The sequence below is a fragment of the Hevea brasiliensis genome, chromosome 6, assembly GCF_030052815.1.
Source record: "Hevea brasiliensis isolate MT/VB/25A 57/8 chromosome 6, ASM3005281v1, whole genome shotgun sequence".
Taxonomy (NCBI): Eukaryota; Viridiplantae; Streptophyta; class Magnoliopsida; order Malpighiales; family Euphorbiaceae; genus Hevea; species Hevea brasiliensis.
The window spans coordinates 102,331,612-102,348,460 of NC_079498.1; the positions used below are offsets into that span (position 1 = coordinate 102,331,612).

The 16,849-nt window shown below is 35.4% G+C and overlaps 1 long non-coding RNA gene and 3 other non-coding genes across 4 annotated transcripts; 3 read left to right on the forward strand and 1 right to left on the reverse strand.

Annotated features, from left to right (window-relative positions):
- The first annotated feature begins 1,377 nt into the window (after positions 1-1,377).
- LOC131181156 (U2 spliceosomal RNA) lies at positions 1,378-1,573 on the forward strand. Its single transcript, XR_009149784.1, has one exon. It is a non-coding gene; the product is annotated as a U2 spliceosomal RNA (small nuclear RNA).
- Positions 1,574-3,056: 1,483 nt separating this feature from the next.
- On the forward strand, positions 3,057-4,839 carry LOC110632010 (uncharacterized). Its single transcript, XR_009149642.1, has 2 exons — positions 3,057-3,984; positions 4,123-4,839. It is a non-coding gene; the product is annotated as an uncharacterized LOC110632010 (long non-coding RNA).
- Positions 3,059-3,174, forward strand: LOC131181289 (U5 spliceosomal RNA). Its single transcript, XR_009149915.1, has one exon. It is a non-coding gene; the product is annotated as a U5 spliceosomal RNA (small nuclear RNA).
- A 2,371-nt stretch (positions 4,840-7,210) lies between the features above and the next one.
- On the reverse strand, positions 7,211-7,318 carry LOC131181203 (small nucleolar RNA R71). The gene has a single exon (XR_009149831.1). It is a non-coding gene; the product is annotated as a small nucleolar RNA R71 (small nucleolar RNA).
- Positions 7,319-16,849: the final 9,531 nt, after the last annotated feature.

Consider the following 16,849-nt stretch of genomic DNA (forward strand, 5'->3'; position numbering starts at 1 on the left):
AGGAGGGAGGTGGCGGTGCCAACAAAGGAAGGAGAGAGGAGAGAGAAAATGGAGAGGGAAGGGAAGGGTGTCAGGCGCGACGCAGGAGGGGAGGAAAAAGGAGAGGGCCGGTATGATTAGGCCTGTCTGACCCGGTCCAGTTCGATTCAACCGGTCAGATTCAAAATACCAAAAATTAAATTTTTACTTTGCATTGGGACAAAAAATGAGACCCAAAAATTTCAAAAAAATTTCAGAAAACTCAAAAAAATTTGTAGAGCCTAATTATATTTTTAGTTTTGCCACGTGGTCTTTAAATTAATTTGTAAAAATTAACAAAATTTATTGATTTTGAAAAATCAAACCTGATTCCTAAAATTCTAAAAATTTCAAATAATTTCCTAAAATTTTAATAAAATAAAATATTAATATTTATCTATAAAATAAGTAATTTAAAAATTAGGGGTGTTACAAGAATAGAGCATTATTTCAAAATAAAAAAGTGAGTTTGGACTAAATTATTACTCTGGATTATTCTCTGCTATTTTAGATTGAAATAAGGTGGTTTTTGGACTATTTTAGACTGATAAAATCACGTGATTTTTGCCCCCCACCAGCCCACAAATTTTGCCACATTGGTAACGGCCGTTACTGTTATTTAACGGCCGTTACCGTTATTTAACAATGGTAACGGCCGTTATTGTACAAATCAAAATAGGCCGGTAAATAACGATCTAACAGGTAACAACATCCTTTAAAACCTGTAAAATAACAACCATTACATTACATTACGGCTGTTATTTGATTTTATAGTGTGGAGTTCAATCTAACTTAATTTCGAAAGAAAATATTGCACGTAATTTCAAGTTTATATAAAACTGTATATTTAACTCTGTCATAATTGTCGTTTTGATGTTAGATATTAAAAATGGAAATAATATACGCACCTATTGGCTTGGTTATTTTCTAGCTGTCGTTCTTTAGTGATATTTCTGCAATTGGTAGGCATTGTGAATCTTATTCAGTAAAATGTTAATCAGCAGCAAAATGAAAATTCAATCAGTAAATGCACTTTGACAAGTCCTACACAAATCATTAGGAAATTAAGATAATTTAAGGCAAAAGTTGAAATTTGTGATGATTTGTACAGCTATTTCTTGTTTGGTCATACAATGTATAAAATTTTCTCCAAGTTAATCACACACATAGCATATAATATGCCTCCTTCAGATACAACTAATTGAACTCTTTAGCTTTCAAGACTTGGAAGGACAAATATGTTTGTTTTGTGGAGAGGGAGCTAAAGCCAACACAGTTCACGTATCCCACATTGACAAATTAACAGGAGTTGCCAAGGCTGAGGGAGCTTTAAAAGAAGCATGAGAGATTAGTTTAAGCATACCTTTCTCGGCCTTTTGGCTAAGATCAAGTGTAGTATCTGTTCTTATCAGTTTAATATCTGATACGTGGGCCATCGGCTCACATGATATTAAATTAATTTTTCTAGGGGGAGGGCACATTATAGTAGCTTGCTACTAGGGCTCTCGAGCGTCGCCCTTGCGTTGCACTATTGCAAGGGCCTGGCGCGCCCCACTAATTCTAGTTATGGAAAACTTCTACAAAATACTTAATGAAGAGTTAATAAGGGGCTCCAAAGTTGATAAGATTTTTGTTAGAATTTTGAATTCAATTATTGCTCTAAACATTTTTTTTTACTGGTAAAATCAGCAAATAGTATTTCAAGAATATTTAAATTAATTAATGAATATTTAAATAATTTTAGAAAAAGTGATATATTATAGATTCACTTAATCTCAAATGATGATATTTAATTTGTGTAAATTTCCTTCAAACTTCTGTTTTCTTGATTTGAAGTAAACATGGAATTTGGCTCTAAGGCATCTAGGGAAAGTAAATTCCTGCCAACGGTCTTCTACAAGTAACCTCTAGTTCTTACCTACCTAAATTCTTTGAACTACATTCACTTCTTCCCCCTAATGCATATTGCCCTTCCAATGATTTCAGAGTTGCTTAGGTCTTAGTTGAATAGACCAGGTGCTTCCCAATATTCGAACGTGCCCTCCCGAAAGCAGCTTCTTTTTTGCTTCCTGCTCTGCATGATCTGTAATTTCCAGCTCTTCTGTTGTTTTCTGAATTATCATCAAGCAGGAATCTTCTCTGTGAGCTTCCTGCATAGGCTAGTGGTTCTCTGTCATCTTTGTCTCCAATGAACATGAATGCTATATGGAAGCATCTTGGTGGTGTTGATATTTTCTCTGCTAATCCAATACCTCTGTCTTGAACATGGGGCATTTCTAAGCATTTGTTCAATCCTGAACCATCAGGAAGTCACAAATTGGATTTGCAAATGATAATTTTGAACTTGCTAGTGGATTTCATGGACAAGTAAGGAAAATGAAGAATGATGAAGCATTGCTTGCTAAATTTGTCAACTTCTGCTTCACATACTAAAGCCCAGGATGATCCCCATCTAATGTTCCATCCGCATTCGGGTTCTTGTAAAATGACAAGATGATCAACAAGACCAACTACTCTGCTCAAAGGCAAAATGTCTCGGGTCATATTAGTGAAAGATGAAAGGGAAAACATTCTTTCGAAAGTGATGCCACCCCCATTTTCATTTGCAGAAGCTTGGATTGTCTCCGGGTGATCTGAATCTGATCTCTCATATCTGTTACTTCCTTATCAGTAATTGTTATTGTCCATTCCAGCAATCGATTGCACTATTTACTCTATAAGTTCAACCATATCAGGGGCATATAAACCAACTGATGTAGTTTTCCCGAGAGTCATTGATCCTGATGATTGGGTGCAACTTTGACTATCAGACGCATATAGCAGGCTACTAAGCTAGTCCACTGCTTTCCTCTGTTCTCTAGATTATTAAGGATTAGAAGAGAAGGGCTTGGCTGTCTTTCTCTATCCAAAAACTGATTGCTGCATATTGCTTGTTAAATATAATGTAGAATGATGTTGCAATCCCACATCTTTTGAAAACTAATTCACATGACACCAAACTTCCTATATAGCTAGCAGCTATTGAAATGAGATTTTATGGAGCCATGTAGTAAGCACAAAGCGAACTATTCTTTCGCCTTTTACTAAAGAATACCGTGTGCTTACTATTAATAATGGCTTACGTTTATTTTTGGATGGCTGATCTCATTAGAGCACAGCCAACAACACTAGTATAATTTTATTTCATAAACGGGATTACATAAATGCCATGATATATATATATATATATATATTAATAAAATATTAATAATCTTTTTTATTTATAAAAATAATAAATATGATTTAGTATTAAAATTATAAAAAAATAATAAATAATATATTATTAATAAAATTATAATTAATATATTAATTAATAAAAATTTAATTTATAATAATTACCAAATCATTAAACAATAATAAAAAAAGAATTATTAATAAAAAATAAACCCAAGTAGACGAAGTTAACAAAATTTTATTCGTTTGATTCCATTATTCAGTTATAATACATGTTTATACATTTTCAAAAAAATAATTGAAATACTTCAATACATGAATTTCATACCATTCCTCATTATAAAAATAAAAAGTTCTCTTTTCCTATCTGTTACAACTTGAAGGAGCAATGATATATTTAGCATGAACAATCCCCGATAATTGTTTTTCCATAGCGACAGTTCACAATGGCAAGGATGAGCACTGAACATCTTCACAAGATAATTAAAGCTGCGCAAACTCTCTCCTCCTCTCTTCTTCATACATGGCATTAATCCCACATCAAATAGTTATGAAAGTTGAGAAACGAACAGAACATATAAATAGGAAGTTAATGGCCAATTGCAACATATTTAACTGGACGGAGTCAAATGGTGATCAAGAAGACTCATGGCATAGGTAGGTGGCCTCGTTTGCCCTAAGTGGAAGAGTCTACATCATGATTTGGGGTAGTGGGCCCGTGTTCGCGCGGCCCCTATCAACATTATTTCCAAAGTAATTTTTATGTTATCTGCACATTGGATAAGCACCAGTGAATGATGATCACCAACTGTCAAGCTGCAACGGGAATGGAGCAAACACAGTTTATGTTCTCATTGCTGATTTGGATTTCTGTTCATTTTCATCAAGCAGGAATCTTCTCATTGTGAGCTTTACTCCTGTATGCTGCACAATGCGACCTGCATAGCCTCTGTGTCTCCAATGAAGATGACTGCTGCGTGGAAGGATCTTGGTGTTGATGATATTTTCTTTGCTAATCCAATACATCTATCTACTAGAATTCCCACCACACATGGGGCATTTCTAAGCATCTGTTACAATCCAGAACCATCAGGAAGTCGCAAATGACTAAGAGGATTTCATGGACAAGTAAGGAAAATGAAGAATTATGAAGAAATGCTTGCTAAATTTGTCATGTTACCTTCTGGTTCACAATGCGAACAAACTAACAATGGCGAAAACCAATTTCTGAAACTCTATTTTGATTGACTAACATTTGCTCTTCCAGCATTAGCATAAAAATTTAAAGCCATCACAGTTGAGTGCCTTCAAACGGGTAAGCAGATGGTTTGCATGCATTGCAGAAGAGAGCTTCAAACTGGAAACAAGCAACTTCAGAAAGTTATTCAGGAGTAATCACCGTTATCTTGAGAATAAAAAAAAAAAAAAAAAAAAGAGAAAAGGGAAGAAAGGAAAGGACACCTGGGTAGAAGATAATTGAGAAAGAGGGGAAGAAGAGAAAATCGAGAGAAAGAGAGAGAATTTGGGGATATGTAGGATATACTGATTTTGTGGATATGTGAAAAGTGTTGCAAGTTGAATATTTACAAACCTAGGGGTGAGCCTAAATCTAATTAACTTACTGATGCATACATTTTGCATAATCATTTAGGTTTAATTTCATAGCCATTTTATTTGATTATTAGTCACTTTTAGCTAATTTCATTAGTTATTTAGTTAGTTTTTCATAATTGTCAATTTTGGATTAATTTGTAATTTTTACTTTGTTTTGTAGGAAAAATGGTGTTTTTGAAGGACTGAAAAGAAATTTTGCCATTGAGGAGTGACTTCTACAGCCAAAGATGTCAAAAACAAGTTTTCAAGTGAAAATATGCATTGACAAAATTGCGCATAACTTACCGCATAAGCTATGCAGATCCGCATGAGGAGAAGAAACACTGTTCCAACACCTGCCGAATTGTGCATAAGGAGAGTGCATAGCTTATGCAGATTCACGCCTCCCTTATGCAATCTCACGGAAATGTGCATAACCTATGCGCCAAGTCATGCAGTTTTGCATAAGTGAACCAGAAACAGCCGAAAACTGCATAAGGGACTGCATAACTTATGCAGTCCACTTATGCAGTCCCACAAAGATTTCATTAATGAGCTGGCAGAAGATTCCCTCAGAAAATCCCTCCTAAAACACACCATTTTAGGGCTCCATGTCAGAAAATGCTATAAATAGCCCCATTTCCCATTTTAGAAGGGGGGGAAGCAAGTAGAGGAAGAAAAGGAATAGGGGAGGCAGCAGCTGAAGAGTCACAATCATCTCCCACTCCATTTCCAACCAGATTTGGAGATTTCTTTCTTTTCTTACATTTTTCCTACATTTCTAGTGTTTAGTTTCTTGTTTCTTAGCTTAGATTAAAGCTTTATTTCCTTATAAACTCAGAATTTCTTGTAAACATTATGGATAGTGAGTAGTTTTACTTTGATTCTGGAGTAAGGGATGTAATATTTGGTTATTTTTGTGGATTTGAACTGGGTTAGTCCCAATTTAATGAATTTATGAGGTTTAATCCATTTCTTGTGTGCTTATTCACATGCTTAATGAAGGGCCCCATTAAGTTATGTTCTTAATCCTTGGTTGAAGCACCGAAAGGAGAAAACCAAGTGATAGTTAATCAAGAAATTGGACTTAATTAACTTAGATCTAGAAATAGACTAAGGGTTAAGAGGGTTTTAAAAGATTGATTAAAGAACCTAATGGGTTTTGGTTAATTTTAACTCCACGAAAGTAGGATTAAGTTAATTAAGGCACTCTTTGTCTCACTCGAAAGAGTTTTCAAAGGATTTTAGAATTAATCTCCTTTAAACCCATAAATTTTATGGATTGGGCTAGCTAGGAAAAATCCCAAAATGACTTAAATATGAACCCTTAACTCCAGAATCGTCTTTCATCAATTATTGCTTGGAATTTTACTTTTGAGTGTTTAGTTTAATCTCATTTTATTAATTTTCATTATTATCAATTTCTTTATTTTGCGAATTATTAAATTCGTCATTGTTTGAACTTAGTTTTGCATTTTCATACCTTATGCTTCAAATTCCTAAGTTTCTTTTATTAATTTGATTAAAATACAATTTTAACATATTTTATTTTATATAAAAAATTCAATCATTAACACAACTCTTCGTGGGAACGATATCTTTTTCTATACTACTTGAACGACCCGTGCACTTGCGGTTGGGACACATCATGCTTTTGGCGCCGTTGCCGGGGAGTTGTTTGTTTAAGATTGAATTCTTGATTATTTTAGTTGTTTATAGTTTTATATTTGTTATCTTTTCATTTTGTGTTTGTTTGTTTTTTTTTTTTTAGGTACTCTTAATCTTTTATGAGAAGAGCTAGAAGCACAAGTGATACATCCATATTATTTAATACTGAAATTGAGAAGTTTTGTAGAGCCAACAAGAAAGAAACTAGAAGAAGAAAAGAAGCATTGAGAGCAGCTGAAACTGAACAAGAAATGGCTGAAGAAAGAGTTGGAATTGGTGGTGGTAATGCTGGAAATGATCGAAACAATGAAAATGCAACTTATGGTGAAGAAGTTGTAAATGCTAATGTGCCTAAGGGAAGTTTGATGGATCATGCATTTCCTCATTTTGATGACTTAAGAGAGAGTATAGCAAGACCAAGAATTGATGCAAATAGTTATAAGATGGATTTTGGAGTACTACAAATGATTCAGAATTCTCAATTTGGAGGTCATCCTTCAGAAAATCCTCATACTCATCTTAAGAAGTTTGTTATGATCTGTGACATGCAAAAGCAACCAGGAGTGTCTGATGATGCAGCAAGGCTAAAATTGTTTCCATTCTCTTTGAAAGATAGAGCATTGGATTGGCTTGATTCTTTACCTCACAACTCAATTACAAATTGGGAGCAGCTCACTGATGCATTTCTTGCCCAATACTTTCCACCTAGAAAAACTCAAGAGTTGAGGAATCAAATGATTGCTTTTAGACCAAGAGAAGATGAGACTCTTTATGAGTCATGGATGAGATGGAAGGAGTTGGAGAGACAATGTCCACATCATGCCATTCCTAAATGGATGATAAACCAAAATTTTTACACAAATGTCACTCCTGCTATCAGAGGAATCATTGATGCTCAAACTGGAGGGGAATTCATCATTAAGCATGAAGATGAAGCTTATGAGTTGTTAGAGAAAATAGCAAAGAATACTCATCTTTGGAGTAGTCCAAGAGGACCAGCTCCAACTCAAAAGAGGCAAGCTGCTGGAATGTATGAGCTTGATCCATTCAACGTGATCAATGCCAAATTTGATGCACTCACTAATGTCCTTGCTAAGAAAATGGAGGATTTAAGTATGCTAGTCAGTTCATCATCATGCTCTGGGAATTCTCAACAAGTTACTTATGCAGAAGGAACAATGAGTCAGGAGTAGATTATCCTTCATATGCTTGGAGGAATCATCCAAATTTTTCATGGGGGAATCAGCAAACTCAAGCTTTAACTCAGAACTTTCCACCACAACAACAAGGGCATCAATACCAACAACCTTGGCAACCACCACCTAGTTTTCAGCAAAAGAATGCAAATCCTACACCTCTACCAAAACAGCAAGAACAAAGTTCCACCACAAAGGCTTTATTACAACAAATTCTTGCTAATCAAACTAAGAGTGATGAAGAGATGAGAGAGATGAAAGCAAGGCTGGAACAAATGCAAACACACAATAGGATGCTGGAAAATCAGATTGCACAACAAGCACGCTCATCAAGTACCAAATCTATGGGGAAACTTCCTAGTCAAATAGAAAATCCAAGGGAGCAATGTCATGCCATCACACTGAGGAGTGGTAAAATAGTGCATAATGAGAAGAGTGAAAAAGTTGAAAAGAGAGAAAATGAGGAAGATTTTGAGGGAGATGAAAAACAAAAGAGTGAAAAAGGGAGTGCAAGAAAAGGTAAAGAGGAGGTTGGAGAGAAAGAAGAGAAATATATACTTCCAGAGCCTTACAAGCCACAGCTTCCCTTTCCACAGAGATTTCAAAAAGCCAAGCTTGATAAGCAATTTGGGAAGTTCTTAGAGGTTTTAAAGAAGCTATATATAGATGTGCCTTTTATTGATGCTCTTTCCCAAATGCCTTCTTATGCTAAGTTTTTGAAAGAAATTCTCTCAAACAAAAGAAGACTTGAAGATTATGAGATCAGAGCCTTAATCGAGGAATGCAGCTATCCTCCAAAGGAAACTTCCTCCAAAGCTCAAGGATCCAGGGAGTTTTTCAATTCCATGCCACATTGGGGAATCATGTTCTATAAAAGCTTTATGTGATTTAGGGGCTAGTGTAAGCCTTATGCCCCTCTCCATCTATGAGAAGCTCAACATGGGAGATCTTAAGCCGACCCACATTTCTCTTCAGTTAGCTGACAGATCAATTAAGTATCCTGAAGGGATTTTGGAGAATGTGCCTCTAAAGGTTGGGAAATTCTACATACCTGTTGACTTTGTCATCTTGGACATGGAAGAGGATTCTAATATCCCAATCATTTTGGGGAGGCCTTTCCTAGCTACAGCTGGTGCTTTGATTGACGTGAAAGGTGAAAAGCTCACTCTCAGAGTCGGAGAGGATCATTTAGTCTTCAACATTGGTAATGATAAGAAGAAGCAACATGAAGATGTAGACTTTTGTTTGAGAATTGATATAGTTGATGAGTTAGTAAAAGAGCACTTTAGAAAGAGCTATCCGAAGGCTTCTCTTGAAAGTTGTCTTATCCATGAAGGGAGTATCAATGATGAAAATCCAAAAGAGGTTGCATTTGCACAACATTTGAATAGTAATCCACCTTGTCCTATGGCACCAATCTTTCAAGTTGAGCAAGTGGAGAAAAGTGAAGTCAAGCAACCATCTCTCAAAGAAAAAGATGCACCAAAGGTCGTCAAGAAAGAAATGGTTGGATTTTTAGATAAAGCAACAAGGATCTTCTCATGTGATGGAAAGAAAAATGAAATATAGATTCATTGAAGAACCTATTGGAAACAGAGGCAATAAATTCCAATTTCAGCCACCATGAAACATGAAAAGAGTCCAGCTAAGGACTATAAATTAGCGCTCTTGGGAGGCACCCCAAGTTCTTTAATTTTGCTTTTGTTGATTTACTTTTATTTACATTACTTTTGTTTTTATCTTAAATCTCCCCAAATTCAATTTTTGGCATTGTTGAATCTTGTCCCTTGTAGATGTATTTCAATGGAGGAAGGTTGGTGAACTGCTGGGGAGTGATTCTTAACCTGAAAATTTTGCCCTTAAACTCTCCCAAAATTTGATTGGTTTTTACTGCATAACCTGTGCAGGTCTACTACCTGGTTTATGCAGAGAGAAAAAAATGAAATTCTGCAGCAAAGGAGGGGTCTGCAGCAGATGGCTTATGTTTCTTGGTGAGGTTAGGTGTGTAACTTTTAAGTATTTGTGCTTTTAATGTTAATATGGTGGTAAGTGGGTCATCTTTGTAGTTTTGAGCCTATTTGGGTTGTGAGATTCAAGGTGGACATATAGCATTTTCTTGGCATAACTTGGAGAGTTCATTTCTAATTTGTGGAAAAATGCAACTTTATGCAGATTTTATTGAGTTTTATGTGTTAAATGTTGATTTGCAGAATTTGAGTCAAAATGGCATGGTTCACAAAGGCTTTTATGCAGGATTCACTTCTACAAGTTTATGTGATGCAATTTTGATGGACTTTGTATATATTGATGTGTTTTTTATGACAATTTCTCATGATTTATGCTTCATAGAATTATATTTCTTCATTCTAGGGTATTTCTCACACTTGCAAATCATTTTCAATTGTTCTCTCAATCTTGTTGAATTGTGCATAAGTAACTGCATAGCTTATGCAATCCTGCATAACCACAATTCTTACCATTTTCATCTCTGTTGCAACCTGCATAAGGAGAGTGCATAGCTTATGCAATTCTGCATAGCCACATTTTTATCAAATTTCATATCTACCGAAACTTGCATAAGCAGGGTGCATGACTTATGCACTTCTGCATGACTTCAAATCCTGCATTTTCTCTCTCTGCCGAAATTTGCATAAGGAGAGCGCATAGCTTATGCACTTCCGCATGACCAAAAACTCTGAATTTCAAAACCTGCCGAGAGGTGCATAAGCAGAGTGCATAAGTTATGCACTTCTGCATGACCGAACCCTTCAAAATTCAAAACTTGCCGAGAGGTGCATAAGCAGAGTGCATAGCTTATGCACAACTGCATGACCACAAATTCTGAAGACCAAAACTTGCCGAGACCTGCATAAGCAGAGTGCATAACTTATGCACTTCCGCATGACCAAACTTCTAAAAGACCAAAACATGCTGACAGGTGCATAAGCAGAGTGCATAGCTTATGCACAACTGCATGACCACAACTCCCAAAAATCAAAACCTGCCGAGAGGTGCATAAGCAGAGTGCATGACTTATGCACTTCCGCATGACCACAAATTCTGAATTCTAGAACTTGCCGAGACCTGCATAAGGAGAGTGCATGACTTATGCACTTCTGCATGACCTATTTTTCTGAAATCCAAAACAGGCCGAAACTTGCATAAGTTAGTGCATAGGCTATGCACTCTTGCATAATCAGTTTTTCACACTTTTTTATCACCCACCGAAACATGCATAAGAGAGTGCATAAGTTATGCACACTCATTTTTCACTTATGCAGCCTTAACGCATGCCCTGTTCAAATAAAAAAATTTATTTTCGGTACCATTTTCCCACCTTCACCTCCCGATATTCCTGTTCACTCCTTTTTCCCCCCACGTCCATTTATTCCGGCATTACCTCTCCTCTTCTTCTCCACTCCTATTTTCGCCGCATTTGCCCTAATTTTTCTCTGCATCTTTCACTTTATGCATATTTGTCCATACTCTGTATATATTTGCATGCTTTTACTAGTGGTTGCACATTTTCCCTTGCTCATCATCATGCAGCAGCTTTTGAATATACTGCATAGGCTATGAATACCCTTATGCAAATGTTCTGCATAGCCTGTGCAGTCCTTATTGCCACTCATGCAGAACCGCACAGCTTATGCACTGCTCGATAAAGACCTTACTCTGCATAACCTTTGCAGCTTCTTATGCATCCCCATTATATCTTGAATTCTCATCTGCTCCATACCAGGTAACTCTTTCTTTTTGCTCTTAAATCTCACAATTCCTGTTTACTTTGAGTTTTGATAATGCACTACTTGAGACATTGAGGACAATGTCTAATTTTGAGTTTGGGGGTGCACATTTTGATTTTTGCTTCATTTTCACATTTTGAGTATAGGAGCATCTCATCCCATTCCATTTACATATATTGTAAATATTTTACATATACATCCTTACATACATATACACAACACATTTACACACACATTATACATCACTTAGAAATTGTACACATTGCACACAAATAGACTTCCTCCATTTAGTTAATGCATTACTCATTTTTAGGAATCATGCATCATGCATTAAAATCTTTTGCCAAATCCCTTGAGTATTGAAAAGCTACCTATGAGAGTGATTTGACTTACCTTTAGTTGGGCTTGTGGATTGAAAGTCTCCTAAGAGGTGCAAGGTTTTGAAGTGTCTATCCCTTGCCTATATCTTCTTAGCCAAAAAGCCACCCAACTAGTCCTTTAGAGATTGGAGTGTTTAGAGGGAGTTATTGGATATAAGGTAGTCAAATGATGTCTCACCAATCCTAGAACAAATTTTCTAAACCTTTCAAGGCGAAATACCAGCTTGTACTTGAAAAGAGAGATGATTAGGCATTCTTTGATTTAAACCTTCTCATTTTAAACCTTTGGCCATTTTCCTAATTAAAATTGACCCTTGCAAACCCCTTTGAGCCTTTTTACCCCTAATTTTTCTTGAAATCCTTATTGTTACCTAGCCAATGAACCAAACACTCCAACCTTTTTCATGAGAATAATTATTTATAACATTAGGTACATAAAAAAAAAGAAAAGAAAAGAAAAAAATTCAATAAAAGGGAGAAGAAGTGCTTGTCATCTTGTAAAAGTGCTAGTATATGTGTTTTTCACTATTGTTATTCAAAATGAAAGAAATCCACCCAAAGTATTAAAAGAAATGAGTTTGGGGGTGGCATTTTTAGGGACAATGCAAGATACAAGTTTAAAGTATCAAAATGTCCCCCCATTTTTATGTGTTTTGTAAACTATGCTAGCACTTGACAATTCTCATTGTGTATTTCTCTCCTCCATATATAAAAAAAGAGAAAAAGAAAAAAATATAATAAAATAAGAAGTGTACCTTATGTTGTCAAGATTGAAAATATTCTCATGCTTTGAATCCTTTTTACCCATCTTTCTTCTTAGCCTCATTTTGAACCCCATGGCCCCATTACATCCCTAAAAAGACCTTTGATCTCTTGATAGTACTTGCTACATTAGTGGAGATGGGAGTAGGGAATTTGCCTATAGGATTGGAAAACTATTCATTCATTCATTCAATTCCATCATTCCATATAGAGACACTTTGACTATTGATTGTCCTAGAATTCCTTTTGAGCATGACTCTCTCTTTTGATTGGTTGGTTTGGGGATTTGAATGATAATTGACTTGATGGCTAAGCGGTGAAAGCTTGGATAAGCATTAGATTCTTTGCATTTTGAAGGATGGGTATATGGATTGCTGGTATGGCTAAAGGTGTGTTAAGTTACTTTAATAGGTGATTTTCATAGCTCTTTGGATAAGGCACCCCTAAAAATTGCATAACACTTTAAAGTTTGCTTGAGGACAAGCAAAAGCTTGAGTTTGGGGGTATTTGATGCATACATTTTGCATAATCATTTAGGTTTAATTTCATAGCCATTTTATTTGATTATTAGTCACTTTTAGCTAATTTCATTAGTTATTTAGTTAGTTTTTCATAATTGTCAATTTTGGATTAATTTGTAATTTTTACTTTGTTTTGTAGGAAAAATGGTGTTTTTGAAGGACTGAAAAGAAATTTTGCCATTGAGGAGTGACTTCTACAGCCAAAGATGTCAAAAACAAGTTTTCAAGTGAAAATATGCATTGACAAAATTGCGCATAACTTGCCGCATAAGCTATGCAGATCCGCATGAGGAGAAGAAACACTGTTCCAACACCTGCCGAATTGTGCATAAGGAGAGTGCATAGCTTATGCAGATTCACGCCTCCCTTATGCAATCTCACGGAAATGTGCATAACCTATGCGCCAAGTCATGCAGTTTTGCATAAGTGAACCAGAAACAGCCGAAAACTGCATAAGTTATGCAGTCCACTTATGCAGTCCCACAAAGATTTCATTAATGAGTCAGAAGATTCCTCAGAAAATCCCTCCTAAAACACACCATTTTAGGGCTCCATGTCAGAAAATGCTATAAAGAGCCCCATTTCCCATTTTAGAAGGGGGGGAAGCAAGTAGAGGAAGAAAAGGAATAGGGAGGCAAGAATGAAGAGTCACAATCATCTCCCACTCCATTTCCAAACTGATTTGGAGATTTCTTTCTTTTCTTACATTTTTCCTACATTTCTAGTGTTTAGTTTCTTGTTTCTTAGCTTAGATTAAAGCTTTATTTCCTTATAAACTCGAATTTCTTGTAAACATTATGGATAGTGAGTAGTTTTACTTTGATTCTGGAGTAAGGGATGTAATATTTGGTTATTTTTGTGGATTTGAACTGGGTTAGTCCCAATTTAATGAATTTATGAGGTTTAATCCATTTCTTGTGTGCTTATTCACATGCTTAATGAAGGGCCCCATTAAGTTATGTTCTTAATCCTTGGTTGAAGCACCGAAAGGAGAAAACCAAGTGATAGTTAATCAAGAAATTGGACTTAATTAACTTAGATCTAGAAATAGACTAAGGGTTAAGAGGGTTTTAAAAGATTGATTAAAGAACCTAATGGGTTTTGGTTAATTTTAACTCCACGAAAGTAGGATTAAGTTAATTAAGGCACTCTTTGTCTCACTCGAAAGAGTTTTCAAAGGATTTTAGAATTAATCTCCTTTAAACCCATAAATTTCATGGATTGGGCTAGCTAGGAAAAATCCCAAAATGACTTAAATATGAACCCTTAACTCCAGAATCGTCTTTCATCAATTATTGCTTGGAATTTTACTTTTGAGTGTTTAGTTTAATCTCATTTTATTAATTTTCATTATTATCAATTTCTTTATTTTGCGAATTATTAAATTTGTCATTGTTTGAACTTAGTTTTGCATTTTCATACCTTATGCTTCAAATTCCTAAGTTTCTTTTATTAATTAGATTAAAATACAATTTTAACATATTTTATTTTATGTCAAAAATTCAATCATTAACACAACTCTTCGTGGGAACGATATCTTTTTTTATACTACTTGAACGACCCGTGCACTTGCGGTTGGGACACATCACTTACGAATTTTATTTACAAAAGGATATAAATTTTCTGTACAAAATTGTTTAGTCTAGCTTAGTCAAATGATTGAGAATATATCCAGTTATTAGATTCTTCCATCCCCATATATATAAAGTTCGATTACATTGAGAACGAACCTTATTTTCCTTTTGGGCCTGGTGATAGTGGCATCTTCAGCTTGGAGGATGAAAGCTTTGCTCGCATAACGTTTCAAACATTGCTCCCTTGTTAGGATTCTTCCAACATTGCACCCAAAATTGTCATGGAAATTCACGCTGTAATAGAGCTTTTTATTTATTCTATTTTAGTCTTAAATATTGAGAAGGTATAAAGATGAGAGAATAGAGGAGCAAGAATATATGTTGAAAATGCAATTTCCATTACGGCACCGTTTCTGATATAACGGAAATAACTAACTAAATAGGCGTTTTTGAGAGGCAGAATTCGGAGGGAGCTTGGCGAGAGAGAGAGAGAGAGAGAGAAATGGATAGCAATGTCAGACAAGAACGAAGAAGAAGAATTATGGAGAGAGGGAGTGATCGCTTGGCTCTCATCACCGGCCAAGTCCGTACTCTCAGTCCATCGCCGTCGCTAGCATCACCATCAAATCAACGTCAACGTCGACATGCGCACACAGAATCTTCTCCATCACTTGTGTTCTCTCCTAATGATAATGCTCAAATCAATGGTACCCATTTTCTCAAATCTGTTTATTAGTATAATACAATTATTTCCCCGATTGATTGACTGTTATTGATACAGGTTGGGCTAAAGATAATTTATATTTGCATTATTTCTTTTTATGAATAAATTATATTTGCATTATTGAGATATCGTTAATGGAAAATGTTGATTATTTTATAATTTTTCCATTGGAGAAACAAAAAATGAAATCAATGGGAAATTTTCTTGATCTTGTTTAAAATTGAAAGGAGCCCTCAAACCTTTTATTTTTCTATTCATCAATTATTTGTTAGATTTAGAATTAATCCTATTTGATGGTCATCACAAAACATGTTGGTTTATTCATTTATGGCGTTTGCAGCTGGTCATCACAAAACATGTTGGTACATCAATGAAGCATTGAAGTTGCAGAATTCTGATAATCCAGGTCTATCATTGGTAAGTGTTCCTTTAAACGGCATGAACTACTTAACCTGGAGTCGTTCTATGGTGATTGCGTTATGTGCCAAAGATAAATTTGGATTTATAACTGGAAAGTTGAAAAACCACCAGATAATTCCAATCTGTTTGAGAAATGGAGGCGTGTAGATTACATGGTGATATCTTGGATCTTAAAATCTATTTCAAAGGAATTAGTTGAATCTTTCATATATACACCATCTGCTAAGGATCTTTGGAATGAGTTAGAACAAAGATTTTGTGTTAATAATGGACCTCTCTTATACAATATCAAGTGTGAAATTGCTTCATTTACTCAAGGGAGTATGTCACTAATGGTGTATTTTACAAAATTGAAGAGGCTATGGGATGAGTTGAGTTGTTTAAGGCCTACACCTGTACGTACCTGTAATGGATGTAAATGTGGAGATGTAAAGGCAATTGCTGATATGGACGAAGGTGATAAGCTTGTACAATTTTTGATGGGATTAGGAGAGAATTACGATTATGTTCGTAATCAGATTCTTATTCAAGATCCATTACCGAATGTTAACAAAGCCTATTCCATGTCTTTGAGTGTTGAAACACAACGAGAAGTTCATGGTTCCATGACACAGGTGAATGAGAATGTTGCTAGGGTGGCTAAAAGTAATTTTGGGAAGAAGGATGCTGGAAGTAGTAAGACTCGTAAAGGAGATAAGAAGGATGATAGATTCTGTAACTATTCCAATAAAAGTGGACATGTAAGGGAAACTTCCTTCAAATTTAATGGATATCTAGATTGGTTTCATGATTTCAAACAAAAAAAATTTGGAAAAGGGCAAGCTCATATGACTCTTCAAGAAACACCATTAGATGTGCCAACAATAGAGTGGGGAAAGGAGTTTTCTACCGCTATGCATAATGAAGTCGCAAAGTATATGAAATGCAAGATGAATGTTGAAGATGTTACCCAGAATTGTTCTAGATATGCAAGTATGGCTCTCAATCATTCCCTCCTTAGTACTTAATATAATTGGGATGGTTCTTGGATCATA